At 45.9% G+C, this 24,276-nt stretch overlaps 1 protein-coding gene across 4 annotated transcripts in view; it reads left to right on the top strand.

Moving 5' to 3' along the window:
- Nucleotides 1–345: 345 nt before the first annotated feature.
- Nucleotides 346–24,276, top strand: part of DAG1 (dystroglycan 1) — a 74,921-nt gene continuing 50,990 nt past the window's right edge. Inside the window, exon 1 of one of the 4 annotated variants that reach the window (XM_072722284.1) lies at nt 346–909. The gene's annotated coding sequence lies outside the window, so the exon portion shown is untranslated. Of the gene's footprint in view, nt 910–1,245; nt 1,784–24,276 lie in introns of those variants that run through there. The other 3 variants (XM_025988037.2, XM_025988029.2, XM_025988046.2) reach the window with 3 other exon arrangements.

The following is a 24,276-nucleotide window of genomic DNA, read 5'->3' as shown; positions in this document are numbered from 1 at the left end:
GGTTCCATTCCAGAACCCTAGGATCATGACCTGAGCCAAAGGCAGACTCTACCAACTGAGCCACCCAGGTGCCCTGGAGCCTATGGATTTAAGTATAAAGAATCAAGGGGCATCTGACTGGCACAGTTGGTAGAGCATGAGCCTCTCGATCCTGGCATTGTGAATTTGAACCCCACACTAGATGTAGAGATTACTTAAAAAAAAAAATCTAACAACACCACCAAAAAGGAATCACAACAGATATACTTGTTTGGGAGATGACTTTCCTTTCAGCTCCCTGAAATTTATTTCTCCTCAACACTCCTTAAGGAGAGAGAGAAGACAGGGGGAGACTTACACCTGTCTGGATTCAAGGAGGACCGCCTGGCAGGCAGCAGCCGGTTCTGTGTTCCTAATGTGCTCTCTGACAAAAGGTCAGGCTTGGAATTCCAATCTGGACACAGGCCCAGGAGGCAATGGACATATTCTGAGCAGGGTTTGGGAGAGACAGGGAGCAGAGCCCACGATGGGTCCCATCCCCAGACCCATCCAGTAATTAATTATTCACGTCGACAGGGCATTTGGGGTAGGTGGCGTAGGTAAGCCCTACGGGGAGCGAGAGCACCTTTAGGACTCTCCCGTTGAAGGGAGGACCTCAGCAGTAACCTCTGCTCCTTACTCCCCCACCCCCTGAAAGAATGCGGGCTACAAGTAGTGAGTGACCAGCACCAGCGGGTCAGAGCTATTTCTGGCGCCAGAGGAGGCCTCGGATTCCGGAGTCCGGGGGCAGGGGGAGGGGACAGGGTCAGGCCTGAGGCGCTTCCCGGACGCCCTCGCCTGCTAGGGGCTAGGCCTTTGGACGGAGGCCAGCTTCCCGCCCTTCCGGCCCTCGCCTCAGTTTCCCCATCCGCATAAGGGCCCGGCAAAAAGGTAATCATCCTTAAATTTAGAAGACGCTTCCTAATTGTTTTCATGGCTTAGAAATACCTCTTAATTTGCGTTCGAAAGAAACCAGAAGGGCCAAACGAAGGGTGGGTCAGCTGTGGCAGGGCCAGTTCTCGAGCCTGGCCACCCTGGGTCGGTTGTACGAGCCTCAGAACCCGACGCGCGGAGGTTGGGCGGGGCGCGCCCCTCCCCCACTACCAGACTAGAGGCCAGGGGGGTTACCCGGGCGGGCCGGGGCGTGTCCCGGGGACGGACCGGGCCGGCCGCGGGGCGGGGCCTCCGGGATGGGGCGTGTCCCTCCGGGCGGGGGCGTGGCGGGCCAATGAGCGGAGCGGCTCGGAAGGAGGCGGGGCCTGTGCGCGGGTGCGGCGCGCTGCGGGGCGGTGGACGCAGGCAGAAGCGGGCGTCGCACGGACTGCTGGTCGGTGCCGCGCGGAGCTGGCGGTGGGATTGGCTGCGGCACTCGCGTGTCAGGCGGTTGCTAGGCTCCGGCCGCGCGCCCCGCCCTCGCGCTCGGCGCCCTCTCAGCGCCCGGTACGTGCTCGCGCGGAGGCTGCGGTGCGGTGCTCGCGCTCCTTGGGCTCGGCGGCGGCGGCGGCAGCGGCGGCAGCGGCGGCACGGCAGCTTGGCGCCGAGTCCCTCGGGAGCGGCGGCGGCGGCGCGGCGTCTTGCGGCCGGGAGTAGCAAGCACCTGCCGCGGCCCGCCCGCCGGCGCTCGGTGAGTGCGCCGCCCGTCCCCTGCCGCCGAGCCTAGCAGCCCAGGCCCTCGTCCCCGTGGCCGGCCGTGCCTCCCGAGGAACACCTGCTGCTGCTCGTGGTTTGGCCCAGGGTGGGGACACGGCCTCGGACGTCCTTGCGGGTGAGGCAGCGGCGCGGCTCGGGAAGAGCCGCCCCCCTCCTCTCGGCCCCTCAAGGCGAAGGCTCAGGGCGTTTCGCGGCCGGGCCCGGGCTCCGCGCCGCGGCGATGGGCCAGGCCTCAGCCCGACCCGCGCTCCGGGGAACGCGGGGCCTGCGCGTTGGCCGCAGGCGTGTGCGGCCTTCGGGCCGCCCCCTGGGCTTGCAGAGAGGGTCGTCGCGCGGCCCAGGGGGCGGAAGCCGGAGGATGGGGCATTGACCCTCCGCAGGAGGTGGGGAAGGGCGCTGCAGCCGCTGGGACCTGAGCTGCTCGGAGCCTTGGGGTCACCCCCCTACCACACACACACACACACACACACACACTCTTGAGCTTCTTTGGAAGCCTCCTGCCTTTTCACCTTTTTATTTGGTGTTTGGAAAACCAGATTCGCCAGCGGGTGTATTTGTAAAGTGTTTCCCGAGAAAATGATGCATCGGCTTAGAATCCTGCTATAAATTCCAAGTTAATTTCATACAAACTCAAGTGCTAATTAAAAATGCATATTTTAATCTCTGTGACCTCTGAAGCTCTTAGATTTGTAAACTGACTTACTTCGGGATTAGTTTTAATGATGATCATGAAGTTTTGCCTTGGTGGGAGCTAGAGCCTGGGACAGCACGTTTATAGCCTAAAGTTCTAACTTAAGAGCTGGGCCTGCTATTTCCCTAAATAAGCGAGGAGAAGCGATTCCTGGCATGGAACCCAGACTCACTGCAGGGAGGGTGGTGTTTATAGGACATAAGTCCAGATAAAGAGTTGGATGTGCTACTAGGTGTTTTGGATTCTGGTGTAGGTGGGATATTGTAACTTTACCAGGTTGTTCTTAGTGTTCAGAGACATAATTTTGAAATATTTCTATATTTAAAAAGATTCGGCCTCAGAGGCATAAAAATCTCTAGTTGGAGTATGGAGTAATTGAATTGAACTTTGCTGTGGAGCCAAGGCATAAGAGCTCATGGCCTGCGTGTTTAAAGGACGCTGAGGAGCCATTTCTTTTCTTTCTTTTCTTTTTTTTTTTTTTTTTCCTGAGGAGCCATTTCTTGGAGAACTAAGATTTGAGGAGAGAGTAGGATGCATAGTGTGAGCTTGTTCAAAGCCTGTAGGATACTGTATGAAAGGAAGAATAAGTAGTATATAGGCAACAAACACCTGGTTGGAACATGGAAGCTCTTGTTGCTGTAAGCCTTGGTTGAAAGAGGAAGAGCAACTCTTTACTGTTTTCAAAAAGTTGATTTGACAGGGACACCTGGGTGGCTCAGGGTGTGATTCCTGGAATCCAGTCCCACATCAGGCTCCCTTCGAGGAGCCTGCTGATCCCTCTGCCTGTGTCTCTGCCTTTGTGTGTCTCTCATCAATAAATAAATAAATCTTAAAAAAAAAAAAAAAAAGTTGATTTGACAGAAACATTCATTTGCTTAGTGAATATTTGGCTTCACTGCTTGCCTAATTTTGAGGTAGGTTCAGGGGACCCATGTAAAAGAGGCTGGTTCTGCCCTTAAGGAACTCAGTTTCAGGGAAGTGGGGATTAGGGAACCTGTGATTGATAGTATCTGCCCACTAAGTGTGCTCACATGGTGCTCTGGGAGCCTGAGGAGAGGGAATTCCTAAGCTGAGGCTTGCAGGGCCAGCAGGAATTAGCTAGGGGACAGCAAGGTCCTGACACTTGGAACCACATGTACATGGGCTCCTAAAATAGCACCTGTGAGTCCTCCAGCTTGGCGAGTAGGATCCCTAGGCCTTTCTCTTTGTGAGTGGGAGTTCAGACTTTATACTCAGGTTGCAGAAGCCTGAGATGGCTTTTAAATTAGTGGAGTGGCATGGTCCAGACCTGTGTTTAGAAAGATCTTGCTGGTGGCCACAAAGGTAATGTTAGGGAGGAGTGGGTTTAGGACCTCTGGCTGTGAGGTCAGCCAATAAGAGGAGAGATGAGGAGCCAGCTGAGAGGCTGAATAGGTTGAGCAGAGGGAGTGCCAAGCTGGGGCTAGGGGAGCAGGGAGAAGAAGCCTATATTCAGAAATGTGTGGGTCAAAAGAGTAAGCATGACCAAGGATTTCACTATTCTGCAAGTTTGCTTTTATCAAACATTGAGAATGATGAGGTATAGGGGCAGGGCTTGGGACCACTTAGATTGAGATTATTTAGGGAAGAAGAGGCATGGCATTTAATTGTTAAAAATCTCTCTCACTTGAACTTGTGGCATTGCGTTTTCTGTTGGGCAGGGCTGTTGTATTGATCTCAGAGTAGCCGTCTTTTCTTTTCTTTTCTTTTTTTTCTTTTCTTTTCTTTTCTTTTCTTTTCTTTTCTTTTCTTTCTTTTCTTTCTTTTCTTTTCTTCTTTTCTTTCTTGTTCATTCTGGATGCAGATGAGTGTACATTCAATCCTTTACCTCACAGTTGTTCCAGTCTTTCCTGCTTTCTAGGTCAGTGATGTGATCGAACTACATCAGTCACGGTCAGGGGCCTTCTGTATTTCTTCTGTGTGCACCATTGCTAATGGTTATGAGAATCCTTTATATTGACTGAGGAAGCAGAGTCCTAGATGAGGAAATGTTCCCAAGGTCACATAACTGTCAACGTGTGGCAGAGTTAAGATTTGAATCCAGGTTGAATATTTGGCTATGCCCACCTGCATTTGTGTTGCATCAGGCTGATGATGGGTAGCCTTGGTTAGGTGCTTCTCTGGTGAACACCAGGCCCAGATGTCTGGTGATGGGCACAGCACCAGGGCAGTATGGGAGAAGTGATCAAGGACTCCACACAGAATTCTAGGAACATCCTGAGGGACCATTCTCAGAAACTATAGTTTGTCTGAGCCTTCTTTGGGGCCTATGCTGGTGCTCTGGGCATGATGCTGAAGTAAGCCAAGGAGCTTGGGTCCTAGGCCGGCGAGGGCCGGCTTTAGGGTGGGACTTCATTTGAGCTGGACCCTTAAGAAAGGGTAGTGGTTTGATTGGTGAAGGAGTTGATGGCAGGAAGGTCACAACTCTGTGGAAGGAAAAGAGGTGAGCAGAGGCAAGGGATGGGAGAAAGACTGGACACCTTTTCTGTATGTTCTGAAAGATTGTATTGGAACCAGAATGCCCCATGGAGGAATTTGGGTTATGTAGGAACAGGGATCCTTGAAGGCCTTGGAGCACAGGTGTGGTGATTTTAAGAAGTGACAGTGGGATGTCTGGCTGGCTCAATCAGTAGAACATGGGATTCTTGCTCTTGAGGGTGTATGTTTGATCCCCATGCTGGACATAGAGTTTATTTTAAAACATTTATTTATTATTAGTATTTTTTTTTCCTAATTTTTAAAAAAGATTTTATTTATTCATGAGAGAGAGAGGGGGGGGGGCAGAGACACAGGCAGAGAGAGAAGCAGGCTTCATGCAAGGATTCCAATGTGGGACTTGATCCCGGAACTCCGGGATCAGGCCCTGAGCCAAAGACAGACGCTGAGCCACCCAGGCATCCCAGTAGTATTATTTTTTAAGATTTTATTTATTTATCCATGAGAGACACAGAGAGAGGCAGAGACATAGGCAGAGGGGAAAGTAGGCTTTCTGCAGGGAGTCTGATATGGGACTTGATCTCAGGACCCAGGGATCACGGTCTGAGCCAAAGGCAGACAGACCCTCAACCACTGAGCCACCCAGGTGCCCCTATTTAAAACCATTTTAAAAGGGATCCCTGGGTGGCGCAGCGGTTTGGCACCTGCCTTTGGCCCAGGGCGCGATCCTGGAGACCCGGGATCGAATCCCACGTCGGGCTCCCGGTGCATGGAGCCTGCTTCTCCCTCTGCCTGTGTCTCTGCCTCTCTCTCTCACTGTATGCCTATCATAAATAAATAAAAAATTGTAAAAAAAAAAAAAACCATTTTAAAAATGTATATATATATATAAAGATAAGCCTCCATTGTGAGTGTGGAGACTGGACTAGAGGCAAGTTGGTTACTGTTGTGGTCTGGTAAAGAGATGGGGGACCTAAACAAGAACAGTGGTCAGCAGGGGAGTGAGTAGAGAGAAAGAAGTTTCAAGATGAGGCAGTTTAGCGGACATTAGGGACCTGAATGGTGCGGGGTACCATCAAGGATCTACTATTGAATAGAAGGGGCAGGAGATGACAATGGAATGTCAGGCAGCATCAACCAAGCACTGGTGAGGACTTGAGAGATTCGGTATAGAGAGGGGTGTCTAGACTGCAAAATGGGATGGGGGGAGTGTCTGAGGCTGAGTCTGTAGCAGGCAGTCAAGATGAGGGGCTGTCCTCGGGAGAGCTGAAAATGGAGGAGCGAAAGACCAGGCCATGCCTCAGGACCAAGCAGTGGAGCAAAGGAAGTGTCCTTTGGGGAGAAGTTGGGCAAAAGACTGACCTGGAGGCTGAGCTGGGCCAGTGGGATATCCCTGGAAGTTCTGAGTGGGATAGTGCTTGTGCCCCAGTTTTGAGTCTGTTGAAGAAAGAAGAAGGTAGAGGTAGAAAGAAGGGGTTGTGCTGTTGGTTTTTATGCCCCCATCTTTTTCTCCTTTTCTTGTGTTGACATTCCAGGCCTAGAGTGAGGTGATAGTGGTTTTGAATATACACGTGATTAATCTGGTCATTTCCCAGTGGGTCTTTCTGTGTCCATGCCTTTGGGTATTATTTTAAAGCAGTTTTCCTATGAGACACATAACCTGGTTTACCTTTTGACCGTCGTATTTCACGCTGATCATTAGTAATGCTGCTCAGATAGCAATTTCTATAAATAGGATGTTAGAGTAGTTTACAAAATTATACCAGCCAGAGGGCTTAATTTAGCGTTTTTTTTTTTTTTTTTTTTAGATTTTATTTATTTATTCATGACGGGGGGGGGGGGGCGGGGGGGGCAGGCACAGGCACAGGCAGAGGGAGAAGCAGGCTCCATGCAGGGAGCATGACATGGGACTACATCCCTGGTCTCCAGGATCATACCCCAGGCTGAAGGTGGCGCCAAACCGCTGGGCCATCGGGGCTGCCCTTAATTTAGCTTTAATGAATAGTGTTTCTTATTTTCCTATTTTTTTGGGTTTGATAGCTAAGCGTTTTCTTAGCTTAGCTCTGGGTCCAGGATAGGAAGATGGTGGGACACCATGGTACAGTATCATAAACTGAAGGTATCTAAGTTCGTGAAGCTGTTCTGAGTTCTCTTTTGGAGGGGAATAAATCCAAATGAAACTTTAGCAGTATGCTGACTTAATTTATACTTAAAAAAATTTTTTTAAACAAAAATTTTTAAAAACTTTATTTACTTAAGCAATCTCTACACCCATCGTGGAGCTTGAAATTACAACCCCGAGATCAAGAGCCATGTGCTCTATTGACTGAGCCAGCCAGGCACCCCAATTTATACTTTTATTTTATTTTATTTTATTTTATTTTATTTTATTTTTTAAGATATTATTTATTTATTCATGAGAGACATACACAGAGAGGGAAACAGAGACACAGGCAGAGGGAGAAGCGGGCTCCACGCAGGGGAGCCCGATGTGGTACTTGATCCTGGGTCTCCACTATCACACCCTGGGCCAAAGGCAGGCACTAAAGCGCTGAGCGACCCAGGGATCCCCTTGTATTTTATTTTAAAAATTGTTTTTAAACATACATTTTTAAAAGTAGGCTTTTAGTGGGAACAATCAGCTAAATATAAAAAGTCACGTTTATGACTGAATGTCTTTGTCCTGCACATCATGGGGTGCATTTAATAGCGTTGAGGTTAAAATATTTTCTAAGTTTTAGATATTGGAAACTTTTTAAGTTACCATTTTTTAAAAAGATTTAAAAATTTTATTTATTCATGAGACACGAGAGAGAGGCTCAAACACAGAGGGAGAAGCAGGCTCCCTGCAGGGAGCCCAACACATCCCTAGACTAGGGATCACGCTGGGAGTAGAAGGCAGATGCCTCAACTGCTGAGGCATCCAGGCGTCCCTAATTATCATTTTTTTAAATTAAGTGACCTTTGTGCCCAGCATGGGGCTCGAACTTATGACTCTGAGATCAAAACTTTCGTGCTGTACAGATTCTGAGCCAGTATGGCACCCCATTGGAATTATTTTTTTCTCTTTGAAATTGTTTATAATTTTTGATCCTGGATTAATTCTACAGAAAACATTTAGTTTTCTTTGTTACCTTTGACAAAGAAGGGTGACTAATTGGTGGGGTGGACAGGAGACTGAGTGGCATTCCCTACTTCCTTTGGTGTAATTCTGTTTTGGTTGTGGGCATTCACCAATGTTGGATCCTTCTTTTCCTGCAAGGCCTTTGCTCTGCAGGAAGATAAAAAGATTTGGGATACCTGGGTAGCTCAGTGGTTGAACGTCTGCCTTTGGCTTAGGTCGTGATCCCAAGGTCCTGGGATTGAGTTCTGTAGAAGGCTCCCCATAGGGAGCCTGCTTCTCTCTCTGCCTATGTCTCTGACTCTCTCTGTCTCTCATGAATAAATAAATCTTTTTTTTTTTTTAAGAGGATTTAAAGCAGCCTAGTGTTAGAAGGTGAGGTAAGGGACTTGAAAATTTCAGAGAGATTTCTGCAAAAGAAAGATGATGGGTACTTCCATACTGGGCAAAATGATTATGGAATTTTAAAACAGTGTAGTTCCTGGGGACGTCTGGGTGGCTCAGTGGTTGAGCATCTGCCTTTGGCTCAGGTCATGATCCCGGGGTCCTGGATCGATTCCTGCATCGGACTCCCTGTGGGGAGCCTGCTTCTCCCTCTGCCTGTGTCTCTGCCTTTCTCTCTGGGTGTCTCTCATGATGGATGAATAAAGTCTTTAAAACCTCCCCACCCCCCAAAAAACACTGTAGTTTGGAAAAAGCTGTATCAAGTAATTACATATATTTAATTAAGATAATAAATTTAGGGGGCGTACAGGTGGCTCAGTTGGTTAAACTCTTGGTTTTGGCTCAGGTCATGATCTCAGTGTTATGAGATTGAGCCCCACATGGGGCTCTGCGCACGGCACCAAGTCTACTTCTCTCCCCTCCCCTCCCAGCAATTCCCTGACCCGCGCGCGCGTGCACGCGCGCGCACACACACACACACACACACACACACCCTCCCCCCCCATCTCTCAAATAAATAAATAAATACATAAAATATTTAAGAAATTTGGAAAATAGGAAGTAGAAAAGAAAGGAAAAATCCTTTGTCTCTCTATTTTAGTCTTCAAGTTTTATTTATTTAAGTAATCTTTACGCCCCTTGTGGGGCTTGAACTCACAACCCCAAGATCAAGAGTCTCATGTTTGGGATCCCTGGGTGGCGCAGCGGTTTGGTGCCTGCCTTTGGCCCAGGGCACGATCCTGGAGACCCGGGATCGAATCCCACATCGGGCTCCCGGTGCATGGAGCCTGCTTCTCCCTCTGCCTGTGTCTCTGCCTCTCTCTCTCTCACTGTGTGCCTATCATAAATAAATAAAAATTAAAAAAAAAAAAAATGAGTCTCATGTTCAGGCAGCCCGGGTGGCTCAGCGGTTTAGCGCCACCTTCAGTCCAGGGCCTGATCCTGGAGACCCGTGATCAAGTCCTACATCGGGCTCCCTGCATGGAGCCTGCTTCTTCCTCTGTCTCTGCCTCTCTCTTTCTCTGTGTGTCTCTCATGAATAAATAAAAGAAATCTTAAAAAAAAAAAAAAAAAGAGTCTCATGTTCTTCCCACTGAGCCAGCCAGGCACCCCTAGTCTTTCTTTTAGTAGGAAATACCAACACATGCTACAAACTCAGAAAGTTCAAAAGGATTATACAGGGGAAAGCTTTCTTTCACCCATCCCTTCAATCACCAGTTCTCCTTAGGAGCAGCTATTATCCCCTGAGACCTGGCTGTCCTCCATAGACCTTGGGCAGCACTTTTACTGAATTCAGGTACTAGCACAGATTTCATTTGTATACTGCTTTTCTCCTAGCATTATAGCATGGGCTGTGTTCTAGAAATATTGATATTTCTAATGGTTAACCTGTTCCTAGTTCTTAGATGGTTATTCCTTACTTTGATGTAATAGGTAATGTTGCTATTAACATCTTTGGGCATTAAGGCTTTTTTTTATAATCTCTCATCACCATATTAAATATAAGCTTTTTAAAAAAATGAGATGTGGGCAACCTGGGTGGCCCCCCGGTTTAGCGCTGCCTTCAGTCCAGGGTGTGATCCTGGAGACCCGGGATCGAGTCCCACGTCGGCTCCCTGCATGAAGCTCCCTGCTTCTCCCTCTGCCTGTGTCTCTGCCTCTCTCTCTCTCTCTGTTTCTCATTAATAAAATCTTAAAAAAAATAAAATAAAAAAGTGAGATGTGACTTAGAGTTTTGCAGAAGCACGCCTATAATATCAAGTGAGGCAGGTTTATATTGCTCTTTATTTTTAGGTATGGTGTATGTTTTCCCTACTCCCTTTTCTGTGACTTGCATGGATGTGCAATTTTTATAGTTATGCAGAGGCCCATACTCAATGTTCTTTGCCATTGGGGGTATGTGTAGCTACAGATTTATTCCTTTGAGACTGTCACAGCCCTTGGATACTCTTAAATATAGGGGAGAGTGCCAGTTGAGGGGAGCTAAAGGACAAGTGAGACACTTGGAAGGATGTGTGGTATTCAGGGAAACAGTGGCCAGTGTCTAGCTTGGTCTCTTGTTTGGCATTTGCTCTTCATTTCTGTGGGTGTTGAATTTTTGTATATGAAGTATGGGAATCTATAAACAAGCACTTCTTACAGAGTTCTTTCTTATTTTATTTATTTATTTGTTTTTAATTTTTATTTATTTATGATAGTCACACACAGAGAGAGAGAGAGGCAGAGACATAGGCAGAGGGAGAAGCAGGCTCCATGCACCGGGAGCCCGACGTGGGATTCGATCCCGGGTCTCCAGGATTGCACCCTGGGCCAAAGGCAGGTGCTAAACTGCTGCGCCACCCAGGGATCCCTATTTTATTTATTTTTAATTATTTTTTATAAGTAAGCTCTATACCCAACATGGGACTTGAACTCACAACCTGAAATCAAGAGTCACATGCTCTACTGACTGAGCCAGCCCAGTGTCCCCAGACTTCTTTCTAATAGTTGGTATCTATGTACTGAAACAGATTAGTGGACTTGGAAAATGTTTGTTTTTGCAAATGATATGGTCATTTCTGTTTTACCTCTCTTTGTGCTGGGAACATTTCCCCTCAAGCATTCTGGGAGTTGAAATGGGATTATTTAAGATTCCTAAGGCTGTCTGTCTATAGCAGAAGTGAACCAGTTTTGCCTTTTGGTTGTCATAAATGCCTGTCTTAATTAGCTCAGTTCTCTAGGACTGGGTTGATCTTCTAGCCATTTTTTGCCAAGAAAAATTATACAGTCAATAATGAAATTCTAAATTGCATTTCCTTTTAATTTGGCTATTAATTAGAACCTGGGACATCATCCATTTTCCGGACCCTTGTTTTACTATGGAATGTCTCCATAAAACACGAATCTCTTGTTACTGTAAAAATCCTATGTATTCTCCTGTTTGGGCTGGTAGGTTGTCTTTGCCTTGGATCTGCCTCAGGAAGTCTTGCTTACTGCATTTTTTTTTTTTTTTTTAAATAACAGAGACTAGCCTGATGAGTAGCCAGCCCTTGAGCAGGGGTGGATTCTGAGTCTTGTGGAAAATGAGGAAGTGTAGAGAACTTTGCTCTACCTATTATGTTAAGCATGCCTGAATAAGTGTCTTATATATTTTTAGAGCAGTATTGGGAAGATTGAATTGCCTGAGTGGAGAAATTTAGTGGGAGGAGACTAGAAGAGAAGCTCTTTATTAAAGATCTAAAAATAGAATTCATTAAAGTCTCAAATAGATAACAGGATTCCTGCCTCACTCTGTCTTCTGGATTTGTGCTACCAATTGTTGCTTCTGCTTACCTGGAAAAGATCACAATATTTTGTCAGAAGGGTCAACAGTATAGACTTAAAATACTGTTTGCCAGTTTGAAGATGTGTTTTTTCCAGTTTTTTTTTTTTAAATAGTAAATTTATTTTTTATTGGTGTTCAATTTGCCAACATACAGAATAACACCCAGTGCTCATCCCGTCAAGTGCCCCCCTCAGTGCCCGTGACCCATTCACCCCCAGCCCCTGCCCTTGCTTTTTCCAGTTTTAAATTACTTTAAAAAGTGACTGGATTCCTTGATGCCAGGAAGAAATTCTTGGCAGGAAAAGTTGATTCTTCTGCTTGTAGTACCAGCCTTGAGCAGGGCCTGTGGGGTCCTCTGTCCCCTCAAAGCTCTTAGTGTTTTTTGCTTCTGGTTGGGCACTGCTGACCAGAGAGGGGACTCTCATATAAGTCATCTAATTTACCCCCAATGCCACCTTAATCAGATGGCACTTTAGGTCTCTCTCCTGTTTTTTTTTTTTTTTTTTTTTAGGAGGTTTTCTTCTTGATTTCAAAAAGCTGGAAAGGAAGATGGCTGCTCATGCTTTCTTCTTTTGCATGCCTCTGGTGCCCTGGGCTGCCTCTGCCCTTTCCTTCTGTGTGAGGGAGTGAAGGAATGTCCTTGCCTCCCTGCTTCCCTTCTGCCGTTAGCTTCTAGGGAGAATAGGGCCCATTGTGGGCTGTGCAGGCACAGCCCTCCACGTCAGTGTCAGGTCTGCTGTGGCCTCTGCCCTGTCTGCTGTGGTTCCTGGATGCTGAGGGCCCAGCAAGCAGTCATTTCCTCACATGCTGCCCTGCCTTTCAGGACTGTTCTGAGGGATGGTACTTGTGCTTCGTTTGCCCCAGCTCTGCCCTCTTTTGTCACGTCTTGATAAACATTTTTGTGGACCCCTTTGGAGGCCTGAGCTCACTCTTGCCGCAGATTTGAGGCCATATTTGGAGAAGCAGGCCTGCTGCTCCCAAGGGTGACTTATTTATTTCCTGGTCACAGGAGGTTGGGCACACTCCATCCAGGCCTTTCTTACGTTTGGAATCCTCTGGGAAGCATAGATTAATCTATTTGTGAATGAAATTAGACTTTAAATTTTTTAAAATTTATTTTGGCCCTCAATTTAATCTCAGTAAAGCTGGAAAATATTTGATTTAGCCTTAATCAACTGTAGAACTGTTGAAGATATGAAATGCCAGAATATGATTCTCTAGATAGGGGAAGCCAGAGGGACTCAGCCTTTTAGAAAAAACAGGTTTGTTCTGGATATGGGCTCTCTGCTGATAGCATACTGTCTTCCTTGGTCATCAGGCCGTTCTCTTGACCACAGGCCAATGTGTCCCTGGCAAAAAGAAGTATGAGGTACAGTTTTGGTGAGTGGACAGACAGGCTGCTTTTTCATGGATGTTCGCTTCATACAGGGAGCCGGACATGTGGTCAGCTGTTGTGTGTTAGCAGATTCTGTGAGGAGTAGGTGAGTGAGCTGGTATGGCAGGAAGATGAAAAAGGCCTGATCAAACCCTCTTGAAATTTGCTAAGGGCTCTTCTACATGAAGTCTATATGATCGTGTGGATGGCTACTGTTGTTTCTCTAAAACCCAGATAGGGAGACTTTGGAATGGTCCTGTAATTTGTTGTTGATTATCTGAGTAAAAAAATTCCATTCTTTCCATGATGCTTCAATATGTATGATTTCTTTGTCTTCTGTGGAAGTATCTTATGAAAGGAACAGCTGGCACTAGCACTACTCTGGATGTTTGCCTTCCTCCTACCTTTTTTTTTTTTTTTCCCCTTTTATTAGAAGGGGGAAAAATATAGCTTATTTTATCCTTCTGCCTGATCAGAGTGATACCTCTCTTTTCTCGGTTTTAGGATTCGAAGTGGCATTTTGTTTTTTATCAAATAAAGAAATAAAACATACTTGCCATGCTGATATCCCACTGCAAATGCCAGCATTTATTGTAAGGTAGTATTGAGTTCTAAAGGAGAACTTCTTTCAGATTGTGCCGGGTCATACATAGTATTTTGGGTCATGACTTCCCTCAAGAGGTCAAATATGCTTACTGAAGGTCCTTGCATTTTAGCAAGACCAGCAAGAGTTTTGGCAGGCATAAGCCTGATGAGGTTGAACAGTGAAAACACTGAGTGTCCTCAGCAGTAGAAATGGGGCCCTGAGGAAGGAACCTACCAGATGTACTGAGTCCCGTGGGACTCTTGCATCCTACTGTGGCCTTAAGTAGGCCTTTGACCTCTCTGCCTAAGGAAAAATTGGGATAGAACATCCTTCCCATAGACTATTGAGAAGGCACCTGGCTGACTCAATTGGTAGAGCATCTGACTCTTCATCTTAGGCTTGTGAGTTCAAGCCCCACGTTTGGTGTAGAGATCACTTAAATAAATAAAACTTTAAAAAAAGAAAAGAAAGGTTGACTGGTAATATGCCCTGCACTGCTCCATAATTACTGCTTGTTAATATTTGTCCTTTTACTTTCTGGTGTAAACTACGAGTCTAATAATAAAGGCTGGTTATATTTCTTAGGTTGAATTATGGGTTCAGAGGTGTTTTTTATTGTCTTCTGTAATTTTATATGTAAATAGGTGATTTTTTAAAAAATATTTATTTATTCATGAGAGACAGAGAGAAAGAGAGAGAGAGGCAGGGACACAGGCAGAGGGAGAAGCACACTCCATGCAGGGAACCCAACATGGGACTCGATCCTGGGCCTCCAGGATCACGCCCTGGGCTGAAGGTGCGCTAAACCGCTGAGTCACCCTGGCTGCTGGCTACCCGATTTTTTTTTTTTTAAAGATCTGTTTGAGAGCATGAGTGAACACAAGCAGGGGGAGAGACAGAGTCTGGAGACGGAGAGGCAGACCCCCCCCCCCCCCCCCCCCCCCGCCCCGAGTGAGGAGCCAGTCTTGGGGCTCTATCCTAGGATTCCTGAGATCATAACTTGAGCCAAAGTCAGAAGCTTACTTAACCTGAGCCACCCAAGCGCCCTGTGATAGGTGATTTTATATGCAGCAAATGGTTGATGGAAACAAACAAACCTAGACTCAAGCCCATTGGTACATCCCAGAAAGCAGCTCTGCCTTGACTGCTCGCTTATCTCTGGAACTTTGAGTGCTCTGGTGGCTTGTTGGGGCTGGTGGTCCTTTGAGGCATTGGCCCCTGTCAAGATGAGTAGAGGACTGAAATAGTTTGAGGACTAGGGTCTCTCTGTGAACTAACCAACATTGTTTAGATGTATTTTTTTTTTTTTAAGTACTCTTTTGCTCAGTGTGGGACTCAGACTCACAACCCCCAGATCACATGCTCCACCAGCTGAGCCAGGCAGGTACCCTAACATTGTTTAGATTTTTAAGGAGTTTCTTTGGAGATTTTGCCCATTTTTGTTTTCTTGAATCTCACCAGTGAAGTAGAAGGAGTATAGACTAGCAAGGTTGCCATGTGAGTTGAGTGACTGAAAGCGCTCCGTTTTCTTTTCTGTATAATGTCTTATATCTTTTCTAGTTATCAACAGCAGTGCATGCCTTACAGTAAAAGCCCTTGCTTGCCAAAGGACTACGCCTGTACTTACTTTTCCCCCACATGACCATCTGACCTTCTGACAGGGTAGCTTATAAAATTTTGACATTGAAGCCAACATGCATTATAAGGGACTTGGAACAAGTGGGTGCTCCTGATTATATGATGGCAGCAGCAGATTCTGTATGTGGAACATGTAATTCTTTTTTTTTTTTTTTATTCATGAGAGAGACAGAGAGAGAGAGGCAGAGACATAGGCAGAGGGAGAAGCAGGCTCCATGCAGGGAGCCCGAAGCAGGTCAATCCCAGGACTTCAGTATCACACCCTGAGCTCAAGGCAGATGCTTAACTGCTGAGCCACCCAGGCATCCCTGGAACATGTAATTCAATAGAGCTCTAGGGCTGGAATTCTTTAGAACAGGAATTTTATGTGTCTTTTCTTTTCTTTTCTTTTCTTTTCTTTTCTTTTCTTTTCTTTTCTTTTCTTTTCTTTTCTTTTCTTTTCTTTTCTTTCTTTTTGGTTAATAGGAAGAAACTTAGTATGGAATATCTGAACCTTACTCTATAAAGTCATCATTCTCCCTGGAAATCAGAACTGTTATGGGTTTCCTTGACTCCTTGAGGGACAAACTGAGCACAAATCTTTGGGGTGTGATGAGGTGAGGGTACAGGCAGTGGTGCCCAACTTCAAAACAGGGAATAATTGTACTAAAGACAAAAATTGGGTTCTAGCCTCCAGGTGATACAGGCACTGTGTTTTTTATGATTTTATATTGGGCGGGAACTGCCTCTGGGTTTCCAGTGGAGAAGTCTCCAGGTGATTTCCAGATAGTGAAGGCATTTGGTTTCTGACCTTTGTGTTAGAGGCAGATGAAGGTAGAGCTCTGGTTGTTATCAGATAAGAAAATGACCTGATACCACCAGAGGGGAGTTGAAAATAAAGCTGTAAATGCTCACTCTAAATCCTCTAATAGGCCAGAGGGGAAGAAGAGCCCAGGGCCGCTCCCAGCCTGGGAGTCATCCCAGACAGTGCAGAACCAGTGTGGTCCAGAGGAGGCCACTGTATAGAAGCTGACTCTCAATAGAACAGGAGAAACCTCAATGTGGAAGCAAGTACGCTTCTTGTCAATGTGGGGGTATTATTGACCTTGGCAGTTTTATTTCAGGTTTGGGTCTGAGGTAGAAAAACCAGGACATAGTGATGTACATAGTGATGCCCACGTTCCTTAGCTAGTTTGCTCCTGTAGGTTGTCTGAAGCATAGAAATACTACATTCATATGAGGTGATGGGTGACTGGATTATTTGTATTTTGTATGTATTTTAAAGTGTTTCTTGGGATGCCTGGGTGGCTCAGCGGTTGAGCATCTGCCTTCAACTCAGGGCGGGGTCCTGGGCTTGAGTCCTGCATCGGGTTCCCTGCAGGGATCCTGCTTCTGCCTCTATGTCTCTGCCTTTCTCTGTGTCTGTCATGAATAAATAAATACAATCTTTAAAAAAAAAATAAAATGTTTCTTTTGTGTCAGGTCCTTAATATCCTTTATGTGCATTAGTACACCTAGTGAATCTCTGCTTATAATTGGAAAGAGTTAAAAACAAAAGGAATTTGATCTAGGAGTGTTTAAGATTAAACACTGATTATTAAGCAGCCTTACAACACAGGCTTGCCTATGAACTGTGAAGAGGTGTGCAGTGGGCCTGTCCTGTTGGCACTGGGTTTCAGTGATTTGTTCCTTCATTCAGCAGGTGTTTTTCCAGTCCCTGTCATGCCCTGGGCACTGTGCTAGGCTACAGGGTTGGATCTGGTAATAGGTGAGACAGGCCCTGCCCCAACCAGGCAAAAGAAGGAAGAAGAGTGAAGATTATTTCCTCAGAAAAAAGTATGTTTTAGAGAGGCTGAGGGTCCCACCCTTAGGAAGTGATCATAGGCAGTCAGTGTGCCTCTGATTGATCATAAGGGGGAGTAGGAAGCTAGGCCCAACTCAGAGGAGGATATGAGGGATCAAGGAGAGGCTAAGAGGCAGTTCTAGATGATGATGATGATGCTTATGATTATGTTTTTACCGAAGTATTGTTGACACACAGTGGTACATTCATTTCAAGTGTGCGACGCAGTGATTGGGCAGCTCTACAGTTCTAGATTATTTTCAAAGCCAGGCTGACATTTAGGCACACATAGATGTGTCTTAGGTGGTGGGGCCTGCAAAATGGTGTTTCAGAGATTGGTCAGAGTGAACTGTGGGAGCCCTCTTGGTTTGGTGGTGATTTGGATAAGGGTGTGCGGGGGGCAGGGGGTGTGTGTTTGGGAGATAACTGAGAAAGCTGCAGGAAGAGATGGGAGAGGGATTAGAGAAGATGAACCTGGAAAAGAGAGGGGAGGGAGAAGATAGCAGTGAGAGAAAGAACTTTGTTAGGTTTTTTCTGTTAATCCCCAAGTCTGCTGGAGGAGGTAGGAGTCACGGGGACAGGGATGGGTGGGGACTAGAAACCACTCTGGGGTCAAGTTGGCTAGCAGTAGGGATGGGAGATGCTTATAGAGACTTTAGCTAGCCCTGAGATGATGGATTTATGGTGGTGTAGATAGAGGTAGCTTCTGAATAGAAACTAAAGCAGTGATGTTGGACTAAGCCAGAGTTGAGGAATTGTGGAATAGGAAAGGGAATGCTGGTGTGCTTTACAGGGAAGCAGGTTAAAACTCTTCAGGCTGTGAGAGTCAGGAAAATCTGCAGTGGGAGGAATAATGCCTGGAGGGGACACATTTTGGTTACCCACTTAAACAGCACACCTTTACTCTGTCCCTGGGGACTAGTTGAGCAATGGCTAAAGGAGGCTGCATATCAGCTTAATAATTAACTGAGCTGTTGGAATGTGGAACCAGGGGAGTGGGCTGGGGGCTTCCTAATGCCAAACTCCAGATTTAGAGGTACCCACTTAGTTGCCTGTGGTGCTACCCTCTGTGTTCAGTCTTGGCTGGATTCTCTTTCTACATGTGCTGTTTTGCATAGTCTTTAAGCTTTTCCAGGGTTGGTTTGGTTTTATGTTTACTCCATTAAATTTTATTTATTTTTATTTTTATTTTTAAAGATTTATTTATTTATTTATGATAGACAGAGAGAGAGGCAGAGACACAGGAGGAAGGAGAAGCAGGCTCCATGCCGGGAGCCCGACGCAGGACTCAATGCCGGGACTCCAGGATCACGCCCTGGGCCAAAGGCAGGCGCTAAACCGCTGAGCCACCCAGGGATCCCCTACTCCATTTTATTATTATTTTTTGCATTTTTGTAAAATATCTTAATATCTGGCTTGTAGGTGACAGGTGGATTCTGTCATATTTGCTTTTTTTTTTTTTTAAGGTTTTATTTATTTATTCGTGATGCACAGAGAGAGAGAGAGAGGCAGAGACACAGGTAGAGCAAGAAGCAGGCTCCATGCGGAGAGAAGTCCAATGTGGGACTCGATCCTGGGGACTGTGGGATCACACCCTAAGCTAAAGGCAGATGGTCAACTGCTGAGCCAACCAGGCATCCCTGTCATATTTGCTTCTAAAAGATTTTATTTATTCATTCATGAGAGACACAGAGAGGCAGAGGGGGAAGCAGGGTCCTCACGGGGAGCCCGATACGGGACTTGATCCCCAGGCCTGTGATCATGCCCTGAGCCGAAGGCAGATACTCAACCCCTGAGCCACCCAGGTGTCCCTGTCATATTTGCTTCTGCATTCACTCTGTTGTAGTATCACTTTATCTTAATGAAACAATATATTTATTTATTTGTTTATTTTAAAATAGGCTCCACACCCAACATGGGGCTTGAATTCACCACCCCGAGATCCAGAGTCACATGCTCTATCAACTGATTCAGCCAGTTGATTCAGTATTTTCAGTCCCTAAAAATACATTTTTAAACTGTTGTTAAACTGAGCCACTGAGATGTCCCTTCTTCTTCTTTTTTTTTTTAAATAATATTTTATTATTTATTCATGAGAGACACACAGAAAGGCAGAGGGAGAAGCAGGCTCCATGCAGGGAGCCTGATGTGGGACTTGATCCCGGGGCTCTGGGATCGTGCCCTGAGCTGAAGACAGAGGCTCAACTGCCGAGCCACCCAGGCATCACTGTCCCTTCTTTTTGGCTTTATCTTGCAAATGGGTATCCCTAGGCACTGTCCATTTTTATTTATTTATTTATTTATTTATTTATTTATTTATTTATTTATTTATTTATTTATTTAAGATTTCATTTATTTGTTCATGACAGACACAGAGAGAGAGAGAGGCAGAGACACAGGCAGAGGGAGAAGCAGGCTCCATGCAGGGAGCCCGATGTGGGGCTCGATCCCAGGACTCCAAGATCACACCCTGGGCTGAAGGCGGCGCTAAACCGCTGGGCCACCAGGGATGCCCCCATTTTTAAAACTTCATATATCTTCTAAGTCTCTTTAATCTACAGATACCCCCCTCTCTTTTTTCCTTGCAATTATCTGCTCAAGACCCTGGACCCTTAGACCTGTGGAGTCTTCAGTGTCTTAGGGCACAAGCACGCTCTTCTACAGTGTCTTAGGGCACAGCACGCTCTTCTACATGCTTCTTGTGAACTGGTGGCTTGATCAGCCTCAGGTTTGGACCCTCTAGCATGGCTGGGGTGGTTTGCACCTTTCCTCTGTACGGCTGCTTTTCTCTTGTTCAACATTGCTCATAGCTGGTACCCATAGCACCACTTCCATGGGAGAACAAGAGAGGCCCCAGGCCCAGCCCAGCCTCTCAGTGGCTCTGCAGTCCTTGTCAAACCAGTCTCTCCAGTACTGGTATGACAGGTGTTGCAAGAGGAAGAGCATGGATGTCTCCTGGCCTGATTCATGGGGATGGGCTCACAGCACCATCCACTTCTCAGGCCCTTCCTCCCTTTGTTTATATGATGTTCTGATGAGAAAAAGATTTAAGGCCAAGGAGAGGGATTCTTGTCCTGTTTGCTCCCCGTCTTGGGGACTGTGGAAGCCTTATTTTACACATCTCTAAGATGAAGGTATTGGTCTTTTTTTTTTTTTTTTAAGATTTATTTATTTATTCATGATTAGACACAGACTGAGAGAGAGAGGCAGAGACATAGGCAGAGAGATAAGCAGGCTCCTTGCAGGGAGTCTGATATGGGACTCGATCCTGCATCCTGGGATCAGACCTGAACCAAAGGCAGGTGCCCTACCGCTGAGCCACCCAGGTGTCCCAAGGTGTTGGTCTTGATGATTTAAATGGTTGCCTGCCTTACACTCTGTCCCATAAGTATTGTGTTTTACAACTTTTCTCTGTGTTTGAAAGCTGTTTCAGATGATTTTCTTCTTGTATGTAGGGCACAGCCCCAGCGGTAAGGAAATGGAGAAATGGGTAGAACATGGAGAGCAGCCTGAATCCAGGCCCTGCTCCTCTCTGTGCCATCAGGCTGGTGGGCTGGGTAAACAGTGGAATGCTCATGTGGGCTATGGTCGTGGCCTCACATGCTGGTCCCATGTGAGGACCAGCGAGCTGTGGGGACATGAACTTGCCCTTCAGAATAGGGAAGTGTGTCCGCTCCCAGTGCTGCTGCTGTGCTGGCAGGTGGTTGAGGATGCGGGCATGTGGAGGGCCAGAGGTGGTTTCAGTGTAAGAGTAGGCCCAGGCTCCAGGCCTGGGAACTTGTCAGCTGGCCCTGGTTTTCTTGTTTGCAGTCATCCCGTGTACACCCCCCCCCCCCCCCCCCCCCCCGGCCCAGCTTAGCTTAGCCCAGAGTTTGATGGGCAGCCCAAGCCTGTGTCTGATGTGAGGGCAACTCTAACAGAACAGTCGCTGCCTGATCCATTATTGCTGTGAGGATCTGGAGGTAAAGAACCGTGTTAGTGTTTAGCTGAAGCCTTAGTATATACTGAGTCCATTCCCATCAATTGGGAATTGCCCCTGAGAAGAGGCATCATGGACCGTACCAGGATTTTTCTGGGCTTCCCCTAATGCTGAGATACTTAACACGTGTCTGTGGTGTTAGGTTTATTGTGTATTATTTCATACATTCATAATTTTGTTTATTTTATACATAGGTAATTTTGAAGCCAAGTAAATTCAGAGTTGCATGCATTGTGTCTGTCCACTAGGGTTGCTTAGGCCTAAGGAGATAGACCAGGTTTTGTTTTCTTGTTTTGAATCCAAGTTTTCTGAGGATTGTCTTTTAGGGAGGAGAATGTAAGGAATTCCAGAGTTAGGAGGTGTGGGCTGTGCTGCAGGAAGGGCTGCAGAAGCTGCTTAGCAATGCTCAGAGCTGCCCAGAGGAGTGGGTGTCAGGCACCCAACATGGCAGTGAGGGGAGTGCTGAATCTCCTTTGTGAGAGATCTTTACCATTACATTTAAAAATTGAACTGCTTCAACTCTTTTTTACCGCTCAGGTTGTGATCTCAGGATCATGGGATCAGAGTGTGGGGCTCTGCTCAGCAAGGAGTCTGCTTAAGACTTCTCTCCTGCTCCCCCTCCACTTGCTCCATCTGTCTCTCTCGCTCTCTCAAATAAATAAATCTTTTAAAAAATTGAAATAAAGATTTTTGTGAGACACAAGTATGGCTACTTACTTGGGGTGGTAAAGCAGGAGTTAAAGCCTTGTTTTCTGGTGTTGGCTGTTCTGGTGTTCTTTGGTGCATGTAATCAGCTAGTAGTCAAAATCCTTAGAGGAAGTCCTTGAACCTCAGGTGGTCAGCAGGTAATAGGCCCTGGCCAATTTATCCTAGGCCAGAGCTGAGTTTTCTCATTCTTCAAGCTTTGAAAATCCATTCATTCATTCATTCATTCATTCATTTTATTTAATTATTTTTAAAATATTTTATTTATTTATTCACGAGATACACAGAGAGGGAGGCAGAGACACAGGCAGAGGGAGAAGCAGACTCCATGCAGGGAGCCTGATGTGGGACTCAATCCTAGGTCTCCAGGATCACGCCCTGGGCTGAACGTGGTGCTAAACTGCTGAGTCCCCTGGGCTGCTGGAAAATATATTCTTTTATAGATAAAGCTGTTTCACTGAATCTCCTGGTAACTAGTAGCATTTGGGTTTGTTTGTTTTGATGTTACCACTTTGTAAAAAATTGAAACGTACTTTATACATGTAGCAAAAGGCACAAATCATAGATGTATAGCTCAACACATTTTTATGTATGTATATACTACTCAGATCAAGATATAGAACACTTCCAGAAGGTTCTATCATGTATTTCCCCCGTCATCATATCCCCAAAAGTAACCACTCTTCTGACCTTTATCCTTGGGCTTAGTTTTGCTGCTCTTGACCTTCATGTAAATGGAATGATAGAGTATGTGTGTACTCTCATTTGTCTTTTTTTTTTTTTTTTGCCGAGCATTAGGTCTTTGACATCTGTGTGGTTCTGTACAGCAATTGTATTTCATATGAGTATATCACAATTTACTTTTCTTCCTGTTGGTAGACATTTGGGCTGTGTCCAGTTTTTGACATCATGAATAATACTAATAGGAATGTTCTTGTCCATGTCTTCTATTGGTATGTACCTAAGAAAGAATACTGGATATATTTGATGTTTTAATTACTGGGAATTTTGTATATATGTCTCTTGTGTTTTATTTTTGAACTTTTTATTATGGAGAATTTCAAGTGCATTCAAAAACTAGTACAATGAATCTCTTCTCATGCCTCAAACCACTACCCCACCCCACATAATTTTGAACCATGTCTTAGATACTGGTCATTTCATCCATCAGTAGTTTGATGTATGGCTCTAGAAGATAATGAAACCATAATGAAGGAGCTTCACGCTCCTTCTCTCTGGTCCTGGTGTTCTTCTCCAGGGTTTGTATCATGGTCTTCCTGGCAGGATATGGCTCCCAGTTCTTGTTACTTCTCATCTTGGTGAAGTTGCTTGTGTCCCCTGGTTTTTCCAGTCAGTCTTCGTACCAGGAACTAGCATGATAGAGAGTTGGGAAGGTCATTTCAGGGCTTTGGAATGTCAGTTGCTCTTGTGGGCACCACTTTCTGTTGGGTTGATTGTCTATGGTCATAAGTTAGGCTAATCTGAGAGAGAGATAAGTGTGGACTGGTGAGTCCTGTGCTTACCTAAGGGATAGATGGTTCTTTACAAATTTATTTTATTTTATTTATTTATGATAGGCACACAGTGAGAGAGAGAGAGAGGCAGAGACACAGGCAGAGGGAGAAGCAGGCTCCATGCACCGGGAGCGACGTGGGATTCGATCCCGAGTCTCCAGGATCGCGCCCTGGGCCAAAGGCAGGCGCCAAACCGCTGCGCCACCCAGGGATCCCGATAGATGGTTCTTTAATAGAACCTTAGGATAGATGGTCTTTCCTCAGGGCCCCAAGAGTGCCACCTCCAGGACAGTTGGTCTCCAGCATTCCTGTCAGGCCCTGCTCCTCAGTTGAAGAACAACAGGCCTTAAACTTCGATTTGGACATAATGATTTGGAAAAGTTTATTGTTTTTTAGAACAGTGAAACCACAGGATGAAGATTAGACTTGGGAGCCCCAAAATAGTCTCTAGCTTCCCTCTCTTGTCCTTATGTTCAGCACTTGTATCTGTGTTCCCACTGCCCTGAGCCTGGAGTTGTTCTGGGGTGGGCCCAGGGGGTGGCCTGGTTCAGAGGACTGGGCCAGGGAAGAAACAATGTGAGCAAAGAGCACCACAAATACCTTATTATTTGGAGTCATTCACCCATAAATTCTCCAGAGCAATTTTCCTCTGAGGTAGTCAAGTTTGACTAGAAAAACATAGCACCATGTTTTGACTCATTAGTCATCTGGATGCTTACCCTCCCATACTGTCATGCTGGCTGACCAGCAAGTGCCACTACTCCCAGTTCAAATTTATGATTCCTGCTGCCCATCATGGCAAACTACTTGTCCCACCCTCCTTCCTCTTCCTTTTTATGTTGTTAATGAAGGATTTGCCAGTAACTCAGTTTTAGTGACTGTAAGGGAAAAGTCACTCATATCTGTAGGTTGGAATGTAAATTGAAGGCATTTTGCCAATATCTGTCAATTCTAATGTATATAACCTTTGACCCA

This window comes from Vulpes vulpes, chromosome 9 (genome assembly GCF_048418805.1).
Source record: "Vulpes vulpes isolate BD-2025 chromosome 9, VulVul3, whole genome shotgun sequence".
NCBI classification, from domain to species: Eukaryota; Metazoa; Chordata; class Mammalia; order Carnivora; family Canidae; genus Vulpes; species Vulpes vulpes.
This window is presented reverse-complemented; position numbering and strand designations above follow the sequence as displayed.